Source organism: Gossypium arboreum, chromosome 11 (assembly GCF_025698485.1).
Source record: "Gossypium arboreum isolate Shixiya-1 chromosome 11, ASM2569848v2, whole genome shotgun sequence".
NCBI classification, from domain to species: Eukaryota; Viridiplantae; Streptophyta; class Magnoliopsida; order Malvales; family Malvaceae; genus Gossypium; species Gossypium arboreum.
The window spans coordinates 133,984,325-133,996,836 of record NC_069080.1 but is presented as its reverse complement, the minus strand read 5'-3'; the positions used below and the strand labels follow the sequence as shown (position 1 = coordinate 133,996,836).

The 12,512-nt window shown below is 35.9% G+C and overlaps 1 long non-coding RNA gene across 1 annotated transcript; it reads left to right on the top strand.

Moving 5' to 3' along the window:
• The first annotated feature begins 7,725 nt into the window (after positions 1-7,725).
• Positions 7,726-8,706, top strand: LOC108472833 (uncharacterized). Its single transcript, XR_001869607.2, has 2 exons — positions 7,726-7,902; positions 8,285-8,706. It is a non-coding gene; the product is annotated as an uncharacterized LOC108472833 (long non-coding RNA).
• Positions 8,707-12,512: the final 3,806 nt, after the last annotated feature.

Below are 12,512 nucleotides of genomic sequence, written 5' to 3'. Positions count from 1 at the left end.
GTGCACTATACTGCCTTGGGTATATCATTCTCGTAGACGTAAATATTCTTGACAAAGGAGGGAATTCCATGGGCTCCCATTCTGGTTCTCGGCCTAGTGTTCTTGCGATCCTTCTTTCCTGATCTTTCTTCCACTACTTTCTTCTTTGACGCATGTTCGGCTGGAACCCTAAACCGTATCGGGGCTTGTGGTGTACTGGCTTTAGAGCCCTGACTATTCCTTGCAGGTACCTTCCCAAACCTTTCCTTGCTCGGGCTCCCTTTCCTACAGTCAATTTGACACCCATCTTGGTATTTCTCGACAGTTTTGGCGCGGGAATTCTATTTCCCTCAGCGACGAATGTGGCATTGATGAATTCAAGGGATCAGAACGAACATTCTACTGCGTCTTTGCTTACTTCGAGGTAGGGTGCATCAGCAGAGATAGATGCGACAATGTCTTCTTCTCCCTCGACAGTGACCAAACAACCATCCATGATAAATTTCACCTTTTGATGGAGGGATGATGGTACTGCTCCAACAGAATGGATCCAAGGTCTTCCCAAGAGACAATTGTATGATGGTGTAATGTCCATGACTTGAAACTCAATATTGTATATGTAGGGACCCACTTCTAGAGGGATCTCGATTTTTCCCATAACTTCTTGTCTTGTTCCATCGAATGCCCTTACTGTAGAATGGCAGGGCCTTAGATAGGACAAATCCATCGGAATCCTGGAAAGTGTGGCCAAAGGCATGACATTGAGTGCCGATCCATTGTCAATGAGCACGTTCGGTATTATATAGCCCTTACAACGGGTTGTGATATGCAATGCTTTCACTGAGCCTCTACCATTAGGCGGTATTTCATCGTCACTAAAGGAAATGAAATTATCCACATTCAAGTTGTTCATCCATCTATCCAGTTTTTCAACGGATACATTGTTTGCCACATAAGCTTGATTTAACACTTTCAGCAGAGCGTTCTGGTGTGGTTTTGAATTCAACAGCAGAGATAATACTGAGATTCGTGCTGGCTGCTTACTCAATTGTTCTACCACGTTGTACTCACTGTGCTTGATAAATTTTAAGAATTCCTGTGCTTCCTCCTCGTCCACAGGCTTTTTAGCTTCTTGTTCAGGCACAGTTTCATGCTCTTCTTTGGTCACGTGCATCAGTGCTTTTCCTTTCTGTTTCAAGTCACTGTTCTTCTTCACCTCCTTCAAATAACATCTTCCACTACAAGTGAAATGACCTACTTTCCCAACGCCTCCAGTCATGGCTTTGGGTTTTTCATCTTCAGGTGTGACGATATTAACGTCATATTTCCATAGTACTGCTTTATTGTCCTTGTAAGGGAAAGGAGACGGTACTTCAATTATCATTTTTGGTTTCACCGGTTCCTTCCTTGCATCGTAATAAATTACGAATGGTCGATCAGCGCTATACGGACAACTTGACGATTGATTTCAGAGGCACATACTTCTTTCTCATTGGCCTCTCCTTGATTAATGATCACAATCTCCTTATTATCTATCCGGTCTTGCAATAACCTTTTAAATTCCTCACATAATTGAATGTCGTGCCTTACAATTCCATGAAAATCACAAAAAACCTGACATTCTTTTTTGAGATTATCGTCGGGGTGACAGAGCAATCCATTCTTAACCAGTGCCTCCCAGATTTTCTGCAGAGGCGTCCTTATTTTTGAAACACATCTTCTAACTTGTCATTCATCTTCTTTCCCCACTGTGCTCACATTCCCTTCAGTATGGTTAAGGAACGGGTTCCCAGTTGCATTACTGGCACTATCGAATCGTAGGATATCCGCATCAATTAATCCTTGAACCCTCCTCTTAAAGGCTAGGCAATTTTCCGTGAAATGTCCCTGGTTTCCTGCATAGTATGCACAACTAGCGTTTGGGTCGTACCATTTCGGGTATGGGGGCCTCAAGGGTGCCATATAATGCGGGGATATCAATTGCTTATCCAAAATTTTTGGGTACAGCTCCCCATATGACACAGGAATAGTGGTAAATTGTGGTTTCTCGGAATAGGGTTTTGCTGGCCTCTGCTCGTTTTTGGGTTGGCCTTGGGCGGGTATTGTATTTTGTGGGAATGTAGTGACGGGCCTTTGGTTGTTCATGGCGTATACGGGGTAGAAAGGAGGTTGTGCTCGGTAGTAAGGGGTCTGAGGAGGATAATAGAAATTCGGAGGAGGATAATTTTGAGGTCGGGGTTGGTTTGAATATGGGTTCGGGGCATAACGGCTTCCCATTCCCACCATGTGGGCTTCTGGTTCTTTCTTCTTCATGGGCGCTGCCCTTCTTGAACTTTCTTGACCTTCCATTCTACCGCTCTTGACGGCATTCTCTATAAGCTCACCGGATATTACAATATCCGCAAAGTCTTTCGTGGCACTTCCCACTAGTTTGTCATAAAACGGTGCTTTCAAAGTGTTGATGAAAATAACGGTTATCTCCGTTTTCGTTAATGGGGGTTCCACTTGGGCTGAGACATCCCTCCATCTCTGCGCATACTGTCTAAAAGTTTCTGACGGTTTTTTCTCCATCATTTGCAAAGTCATCCGGTCTGGTACCATATCCGATACATGCTTGTATTGCTCACAGAATGCTAATGCCAAGTCTTTCCAAGATCGGATCCTTTCCCTACTAAGCTGGTTGTACCACCGAAGAGTCGATCCTACTAGACTGTCCTGAAAACAATGTATGAGTAGCTGGTCTTCATTCACGTAACCAGTCATTTTTCGGCAAAACATGACAAGATGCGCCTTTGGACATCTCGTGCCATCGTATTTTTCGAAATCAAGCACCTTGAACTTCGGAGGCAGAACTAGATCGGGCACCAAACTGAGCTCTTTGGCACTTAGTGCAGAGAAGGCTTCAGTACCCTCTATTGCTTTGAGTCTTTCCTCTAAGCTCCTATACTTCTCTTGAGCCTCATGATCGTCCGTTCTCAACCTGGCTATTTCCGCTGGATCGTCCAAATCTGGAACAATTGGATTGGCGGGATTAGCTCCAGAATTTGATATGAATATTTCTTGCCCTAAATGAGTATGTGGCACCGACCGTTGCTCTGGGTCTGTGGGTTCTCCTTGGGTGTACCCTCTTTGTGCTGCGCGGGCGTGTGGTGGAGTGAATCCGGGGGGATAGAGCGGGTATTGATTGTGATTAACTCTTGACCAAGATTCTCAATGTCAGGGCTCTGCATGGGTCCCTTTCCTTTAACTAAAGCTGATATCATCTCCATCATCTTGGCCATTTGATCCTTCTGTTCGAATGATTCTTCTTGTGATCCCACCATTAAGTCTCTCATCTCTTGCTGTGACCTAGCCAATTGCTCTTGTAATTCCTTTTGGATTCTTTCCATTCTTTCAATCCTTTCATTGAATTCAGCCTCCATTGTTCTAGTTTACCGACTCGTTCTATACGAGTGGCGTGGTTCCAGATTTGAAGTATTGCAACTGCGAATTGTACGTTTTAACCTCAGCAAATGAGTACGGGATATGCCATCAATGAATGAATAAATGCATGAATGCTTGAATGCCAAATGGATATTAGTCATGAATGACATGTAAGGAATTAGTGTTGATTTCAAGATAGCCCCTATTTAGGCATTTCATTCATCAAAAGAGTTCATTACAAAACATTTTGCCATTTTTGATTCAGCTATTACACAAACTTTCTAGCTATATCTCTATATTTCTTTATTCGCTCTAGGAATTTCGATATGCTCGATCGTTGGCTTGGTGGGAATTGGCAACTGAGATTTTCAGCTTCTTCTGATAATTGTACCACGTGCATGGCTACCCCACGAACTTTATTGATCAAATAGCTAAGTTGCCTTTTTTTTTTCCTGGAGGCCCTCTTCGCAAGCACGAATGTCTCTATCATACTGACAATCTTTTTCTTCCAAAGCCTTCAAGAGAGTATCTAACTGTTGTTGATGATCTTGCAACATATCTTCTAACTCTCGTATCCTTTCTTTTAGTTCTTGACGTTTAGATCGACTAGTCATCACCTTGGCAGACACTATTTCATATTCGGCGTTCTTCTTCCTCAATTCTATCATAGCCCGCGCAGCCTTTTCTTCCTCTTTCTTTGCTTTTCCTTTCCAAAATTCCATCCCTCCTTTAATGTTGCTTATCTCCTCTTTCCATTCTGCCGATGACTTGCCCAGCCCACTATTTTTCATTGTGCCACTTAACTTTTATTTTCCAGATGGAGGTCTCTTAAGTCATTTCTCACGACTTCAACTTCTTTTTGCACTTTCTCGGTTCTGGATCTTTCAATCTGAATGTCGATCTTCAATTGGTAGTTTTCTTCTTGAAGGGCATTAAGGTCCCGAGACATCTTGGCCTTTTCTCGTTCAAATTCTTGTCTTGCTATTTCTAGCTCAGACGACATTTCCTCTGAGAAAATATTCTGGACGGTGGAGTTGTTGATGAGATTTGCTGACTATTTATTCGTTGCTTCCTCCATATGTCGTAATCTTGAGTTAGGGTATCAGCATATAAGGCCAATTCCATTAGATGAATTTTCTTCCAAGATTTTTCATTGTCTCGGACCTTCTTCATATATCCTTCACCCGCAAAAGCGAACTCGGATTGTGCCAATCCTCCAGTGGCGGGTATGAATTGCCGCGAAGAAAATTACCTTTGGACTAATAATGGGGCATATCCGACTCCTCCCCATAATCCGAGTAGTGGCACCCAATCTTGATCTCTAACCTTGTATAGCAGAACTGACGGGCGTATCCACGGGGCTCTCCAAGTTAAGTCATCGGCGCGAAGATTCTAAAAGACTGAGACCCAGTGTTGTTCAGTGACCTCCTTCGGCCATTCTTTCTTGAGATAAGGTTCTAACGGTGAGAATGTTTTAGAAAACATATGGAACGGTGTGCACTCTACTTTCTAGAAGTGGCTCAGAATCCAAACATTAAGTAACTGCGCGCATCCAATAAAACGACCTTTCCCTTTCTTCCTACAGCTACTTAATGATCTGAAGGTTTCGGCCAGGATAGTTGGGACGGGGTTGATTCCTTGTTTTAATCTTTCGAAGAAATCTACCACCGCAACTTCTATGTGTCCAAGGACCTTCGGGAAGATGATCAAACCGTAAATGGCCAGAGCGAACAGATTTACCCTTTTTAACATGTCGAGATGGTTTAGAACCAAGTCTCGTAGGGAAGACCATGGGATACAAATGGTTTCATTCTTCTTCTTTATCTATTTTTCGAGCCACGCGTCAGTCATGTCTGTCACTCTTACTAACTTTTTCTTGAAGGTCATTGGCTTAGGCTCTTTCACATATATCTTATAGGGTTGTATATTATCGACACGGAGCAAAGCAGTGTACTCTTCTATAGTCGGGGTCATGTCTTCCTGATTGAAAGTAAAACAATGGTAGGCTGGATCCCAAAATCTGACCATGGCTTGGATCAATCGTTCGTCTACGCTGACAGCAATCAAGTTGGCTATGTCTCCATATCTCTCAGCGAAGATACCTCTAGTATCCGAGTCCCACTGATTCCAAACCCGAACCAAATCTTCAAGGTTATTCTGGCGAACATTTACAGTTACGTGCTCGGGCAAATTGGCAATACATCCCTCCACTAGACTATCCCCTTTTTCTTTCTGAGTTTTTAGAGACCAATCTCGGACTACGGCATTTTCCTCGGTTGTTTGTATAATTGACTCTTCCATTAGAAACCCGTTTTTTGGCAACCGATCTTTAGTCAACACCTTTCTAATATGATGCCTATAATGCATTATGAAAAACAATACGGCAAACACAAATAATCTTGATTAGTAATTAAATACAGATAGAAAAAATATGGAAAATTGAACGAATCAAATTACCCAAATCTAGTTTATTAAACAGACCCAATCCCCTTTGTATAGACAATGAAAATGCAAAAGGCAAGAGGCGTTCCTCCCGTGCGCTTATTTTGGTGACTACTAAATGAACGGAGGTTCAGCATGGCTCTAGTTAGGTGGCTCGTATGGTTCATTATATGCGGTTTTGGTTCTAGATAGGTACTCGAATTGTCCGTACTGTCATCTACTAAGATTAGTACGAAGCCTCGGTCATAGCCCATCACAGACTCACGAGTTCAATTCGAGGGATTACATTTACTGATGCCTATGCGGAGGGACAAGTTAACTCACGAAAGCATAAGTCATATGTAACCCGAAAGTATTCACTAGCCTGTGCGGAGGGACGAGTTAACTCACGAAGGCGTAGCGTTTACTTTCACTTAAACGGACGGGGCCCGGGTTGAGAGCTCATATTATGCGAAATGCAAGTGCACGATGCGTAGGGAGAAACTTGCAAACCTTTCATTTATTTTAAAACTACAAAACTAAAACCGTAAAACTTAAAGCTGAAAAACAAAAGATAAAACAAATTAGGAGATATGTATGTATGATTTTTTTCGAAAACAAAACTTAAGGATCATGATTAAATATTAATTTGAACACGGAAATTTGAAAATTTTGACAACACGCGTTTAATTCAACTCGACTCTCAAAAATGGAAGTCCCCAGCGGAGTCGCCAGCTGTAGCGATGTAAAAATGTTTAGATTTGGTCGCTAATTGTGGCGATTTATTGAAAACTTGAAAACTGAAGTTTGATTTTAAAATAAAGAGGGAGTTGCCACCGATCCTTTTTCCTAGGTGTGATCGGACACCTATTAGATTTATTTTTTAAAACAAAAGGAAGGCCGAGTTTAGGTCTACGTCAAAAGTCTAGAGAAAAATAAGGTTCGAGAGTCGGTTACGCGCGGGGAAGGTATTAGCACCCTCGCGACGCCCAAAATTGGTATCTTATAAACACGTGTTGTCTTGATTTTCAAAAATGCGAGTTCAATGTAATATTTAGTCGTGACCCGATTGAAAAGACAAAAAATTTTAGTTTTTATTTTTTTTGGTTTTTTAGAAGGGTGTTCCGTCTTTAGCACGAGCCGACAAATTCCACCCAACATAGCGATGAAATCTACGACTTAATGTTAAATCGGCGCGTTGCTTTATTTATTGAAATTAATTAAAACATAAGAAAAAATATTTCTAAAGTGAGAATTTAAAAATAGATAAACGACGCAAACAATTATATCATTAATGAAAAATTTTAACATGGAATACTAGAAATTATTATAACAATAATAATGACATTTGCAAAAAAAGAAAATAAAAACAAATCATGTACTAATAATAAGAAAAAAATGATATATTTGGTAATAATAATATAAAATAATATGTACATAAAAGATACTTCATATATATGCATATAATAATAATAATAATAATAATAATAATAATAATATCTACCATAAAAGAAAATATTAGGAAATGTACAAAAATATATATATAAAATATTTATAATAATGATGTAAATAAACAACATATAAAATATTTGAAATAACATATAAATGAAACATTTAAAAAAAAAGGTTAATAAATAAATTAAATAGATTTAGGACATGGCTAAAAACAAATTAAAATTTGGGATATAAAAGTATAAATATTGGATAGTTAATTAGGGATCAAAACGAAAACCAAACAAGATCTGAGGGCCAAATTTAAAAAACAAAAGAAGATAGAAAATGGGGGTTAATTGAATGAGGTTGCGAGAGAGGAGGACTAAACGCATAAATTTCCCTTTTAGGGAAAGTGCACAGACCCCACCCACCAAACAAAATAGTGCCATTTCAACACCATTATTTAAAAACAAAGATTTTTTTTTTGTGTTTCATTTTCAACCCCCAATCTTAAAAAAAAAAAAAACTTTCATGCTCTCTTCCCCTCCCCCTTTTTCTTTCTGTCGATTGGGTTCCTTAGAGACCCGCCCTACCGCCAACGACGACGGCGGTGACCGCCGTGTACAGCGAAGGAGCGCAACCTAGGTACGCCTACTTTAAAATTTTTTATGTTTCTTTGTTAAAAAATATTTTCTTGAAAAAAGAAAAGGAAAAAAAAAACAATGAATAAATATGAAAAAAAAACAATGAATAAATATGAAAAAAACAAGGTAAGTACAGAACAAAAAGAAGAAAAAAGGAAAAAAAAAAAAAAAGAACAAAACTAAACCTCTTGAACCTTCCTTCTCTTTATTTGTTTTCGTATCCGTTTTTATTTCCAATATCTATGTTACAATCTTTCTTTTAAAAAAAAATAAACCCCCATTTTTACAACATTTTTGAATGACTTTTTATAGCCATCTTTTACAAAAATTTTTATTACTTTTGCCATATTTTCCCGTCTTGCTTGTTTGCTCTGTTTTTGCAGGGTATGGGGGTGACTGGTGGAGCAGGTGATGGTGGCTGGTGTCAGAGGAAAGTGGGGAGGTGACTAGGGTTTTTTTCTTTGCTGGAAAATGTTTAGTAGGTTAGTTTAGGTGGGCTGTTGGTTTAGATTAGGTTTAATAATGTTGAGCTGATGAAATTGCGGTGAATATTTGATTATATTTGGGTCAAAATTAGCCTACAACAATAGTCTCTTTAATTCCTGGAGTTCTACTCCATTAAAGACGACATTTAACGTCTTGGAGTTGAAGTTGCCTACCTTATCTTAATAATTTAGGTAGTCTATGGCTTGGATGTCCTTACACCGTCAACTTCAATTGCCGGTGGATCTCAACTAGTAAGCACTGTCCTCCATGTCTTCTTATCGAGGAAACTAATAAATGTAATCATGTGTGTTTTTTAAAATGCGTAGTTGGAGCAATCGAGGATAGGGATCTAAAAATCAAGCTTCCTTTCATGTCTCAACAATTCAATAGTAAGATCTTCACCAAATTAGTTTAGTGTCTAGTTCTAATACCATTTATTAACATTGAATTGCTAGTCAGTTGTACTATAAAATGCAACTAAAGATACAATTGGATCTCAAAAAAAATAAATCAATGAATAACACTCTAGATTTACTCTCTCACTAAATCTTTCCTCATGAAAGCTTGGTCACAAACTGATCAAAATCGTTTGTTTACAACACAATATGCACTCAAAACAAGTTTCTCTGATGAACAAATTACTGTTATTTCTACTCCTACATAAAACAATAACCTAGTTTCCAGTATATAGGTATTATTAGACTTGTATGTTAAGCTAGTATGATTGCCAGTGTCAGACAAATGTTTTAAAATAGATATGGTTTTCTTTTTTTCTTATACTCTTATTTACTTTTAAGTTCATTCAATTAAAAAAATAAAAGAAATAATAAAATAAACCAAAATTCAGAAAACAAGCCTAATTCAGAATCTACCAGTTGGTCAGTACTTGCTAGTGTTGGCTACAGCTAAAAGTTCATTCTAGCATCATTTCGACCTCCTCTTTCCAAACTAGCCTCAATTTCTCCAAATTTATGCAAAAAGTTTCAAACTCTTGTCCTCTTATCTCCAAAGCTAATCGTTAGATCACTCTAAAATTTAAGCATTACTCAACTGCTCCTAATCTACTTTCGGGTCCATCAAAAGTTACTTCAACCGCATGAAAGAGAAAAGGTTTGGTTGGAAGCCCCTTATAAATAAAAATATTTAAGGCACAACTACCCCAATGACACTTGATAAATGTATGAATGGTGCATATTTGCACATATGCTATCAAGTTGTGAATATGATTGGATAAAATCTCATACTTGCTATACATTTTCTAGTCGACGCGTATGCCTCAATTATTTTTGCTATTAATTCGGGTTGGACCATACATGGCCATGCATGCATTATTGTACTATTCTAAATATTTCTAGTCCCCTTTAGACGTAAAAATTGAGGGCAAACAAAAAAGAAGTAAAAATCAATAATAGAAAAGGTAGAAATTATTGTCCTATTCTTTTCTTTTACATAAAGAATATTTTTCTATTTCCTTATTAATCTATACTAATATTTAATATTCTTACTGAGTTGGTAACAAATTTATCAAAAGCTTTTTTTATTATTATATATAAAGAAAATGTGAAAATCGGTTTTTTGTTTTCTAGTTCAATATATAATTAATTTAAAATTTTAAATTAATTAAATTTATTTTATTAAAACCTATTCTCGTCCCACTTAGACATTCAAGTTAATATTTAAAATCTATTTAGACTGTCACGTAAGATTACTGTTAGAGAGATAACAGAGCTTAACGATAGAGTGATCACTTCGTACTAAAACAAAACCCAAAATTATCTCATTTATGTAGGGTACTAATTACTAAATTATAATTATATCAATTTGTGGTTCCTTTTAGAATAATATTTTTCCTTTTTCGAGAAAGATAATTTTTTTTTTTTTGAGATGAGGCTATCCGACATCGAAATCTTGAAGAACTGCTATCCTTTCACAGGTGATGAACAGATCATTGATAATGAATTGATTGAAATAGAACAAAAGAAAAAGTACAATACTTGCATTGATTTTTTTTCCTCTCTTTATTTTGGGTATGGGTCTCTTAAAATTAATTTATGACAAATGCTGCATTCTTCATCGTTGGTTTAAAAAAAAAAACTTATATTTTTGCATGATTTTACTTTTTAATTTGTGTAATTAAATACCAAAATTATATATAGACTATGATTTAATGTGTAATTGTATAGATAAATTTTAATAATTTTATATAATTTTATACATAAAATTTCGATTTAATCTAATCCTTCTAAATTATTTCTTTAAATGTGTATGATTAAATCAAAATTAAATTTTTAAATATATATTTGAACCATAGTTAGAGTTTTACGTGTACAGTTGCACAAAATTAAAATTCATATATAAAATTGTAACGCCCTAATTTTCGGGAATCCTATGAATGTTGGCATAGGTTTAATTATGTTAGTGGGCCTCTAGAAAGCCTAAGCTTAAGATAGAACCCGACTATTTTAGTTAATTTTTGTTCCATAAGAAAAATGGGGTGAAATTATGAAATAGGACCTATGTGAAAATGTTTGAAAATGCTATAGGCTAAATTGAAGTGGCCAAATAAATAGGAGTGCAAAATAGGAGGATTTGCATGACAAACCTCCCATTTTACATGAAGTGGCCAACCATCATGTTGTTGTAGACAAAATGTACACTTGATATCCATAATTTATGGTACAAATTGATACAAATTGATAATAGGTTAGGTAAATGTTCCATGATAATGGGTTAGGTAAATGTTTCATGATAATAGGTTAGGTAAATATTCCATGATAATGGGTTAGGTAAATGTTTCATGATAATGGGTTAGGAAAATGTTTCATGATAAGTGTAGCGACGTAAAAAAAAAAATTAGTTTCGCTTGGTCGCTAATTGTGGCGATTTATTAAACATTTGAAAACCAACTTTCGATTTTATTAACAAAGGGAGTCGCCACCGATCCTTTTTTATAGGTGTGATCGGACACCTAATAAAATTATTTTAAAATAAAAAGAAGGCCAAATTTAGGTCTACGTGAAAGTCCAGAGAAAAATTGGGGTTCGAGTCGATTCTGTGAGGAAGGTATTAGCACCTCGCGACGCCCAAAATTGGTATCTCATAAACATTTGTTGACTTGATTTTCAAAAATACGAGTTCAATATAATATTTAATCGTGATCCGATTGAAAATGAGAATTTTAGTTTTCGATTTCTTTTTAGAAAGGGTGTCCTGTTTTTTAACACAAGTCGATGAATTTCACCCAACATAGCGATGAAATCGATGGCTTAATATTAAATCGGTACATTGCCTTATTTTTGAAATTAATTAAAACATGAGAAAAATATTCCTAAAGTGAGAAATTAAAATAGATAAAGGACGCAAAAAAATGATATCATTAATGAAAAATATTAACATGGAATACTAGAATATTAGAATAACAATAATAATGATATTTACAAAATAAAACAAATCATGTACTAATAATAAAATAGGAAAAATGATATATTTGGTAATAATAATATAAAATAATAATATGTACATAAAATACATATATATATATATATATATATATATATATATATATGCATATAATAAAAGTATGTAATAATAATAATAATAATATCTACAATAAAAGAAAATATTAGGAAACGTACCTAAAAAATATATACATAAAAATTTACAACAATAATATAAAATAATGATATGTGCAAAATATATATATATATACATATGTACATAAAATATACACTAATATAATAATAGTTATAATAATACTAGCAATAGTAATAATTTGTAATAATAATATATACACAATATGGTATTTAAAATATATATATATATATGTATATAATAGTATTTAAGAATATATACATAAGAAATATATAACTAATGGCATTAAAAATATATACATAATATATATAAAATACCTAAAAAAGAAGGGGAAAGAAGAGAGAAGGAGGGGAAAAGGAAATCCGCCAAGGGGGCGGTCATCGGTTGATCGTCGGTCATGTCACCGTCGTCGACCACCGCCACCACCACACGTGGGCAGAAAAGTTAAATTTTTTAACAATATATGTATATATAAAGAAAGAAAAAACAATACAAAAAAAAGAAAAAAATTCAAAGAAGAGGAAAAAGAAAAGA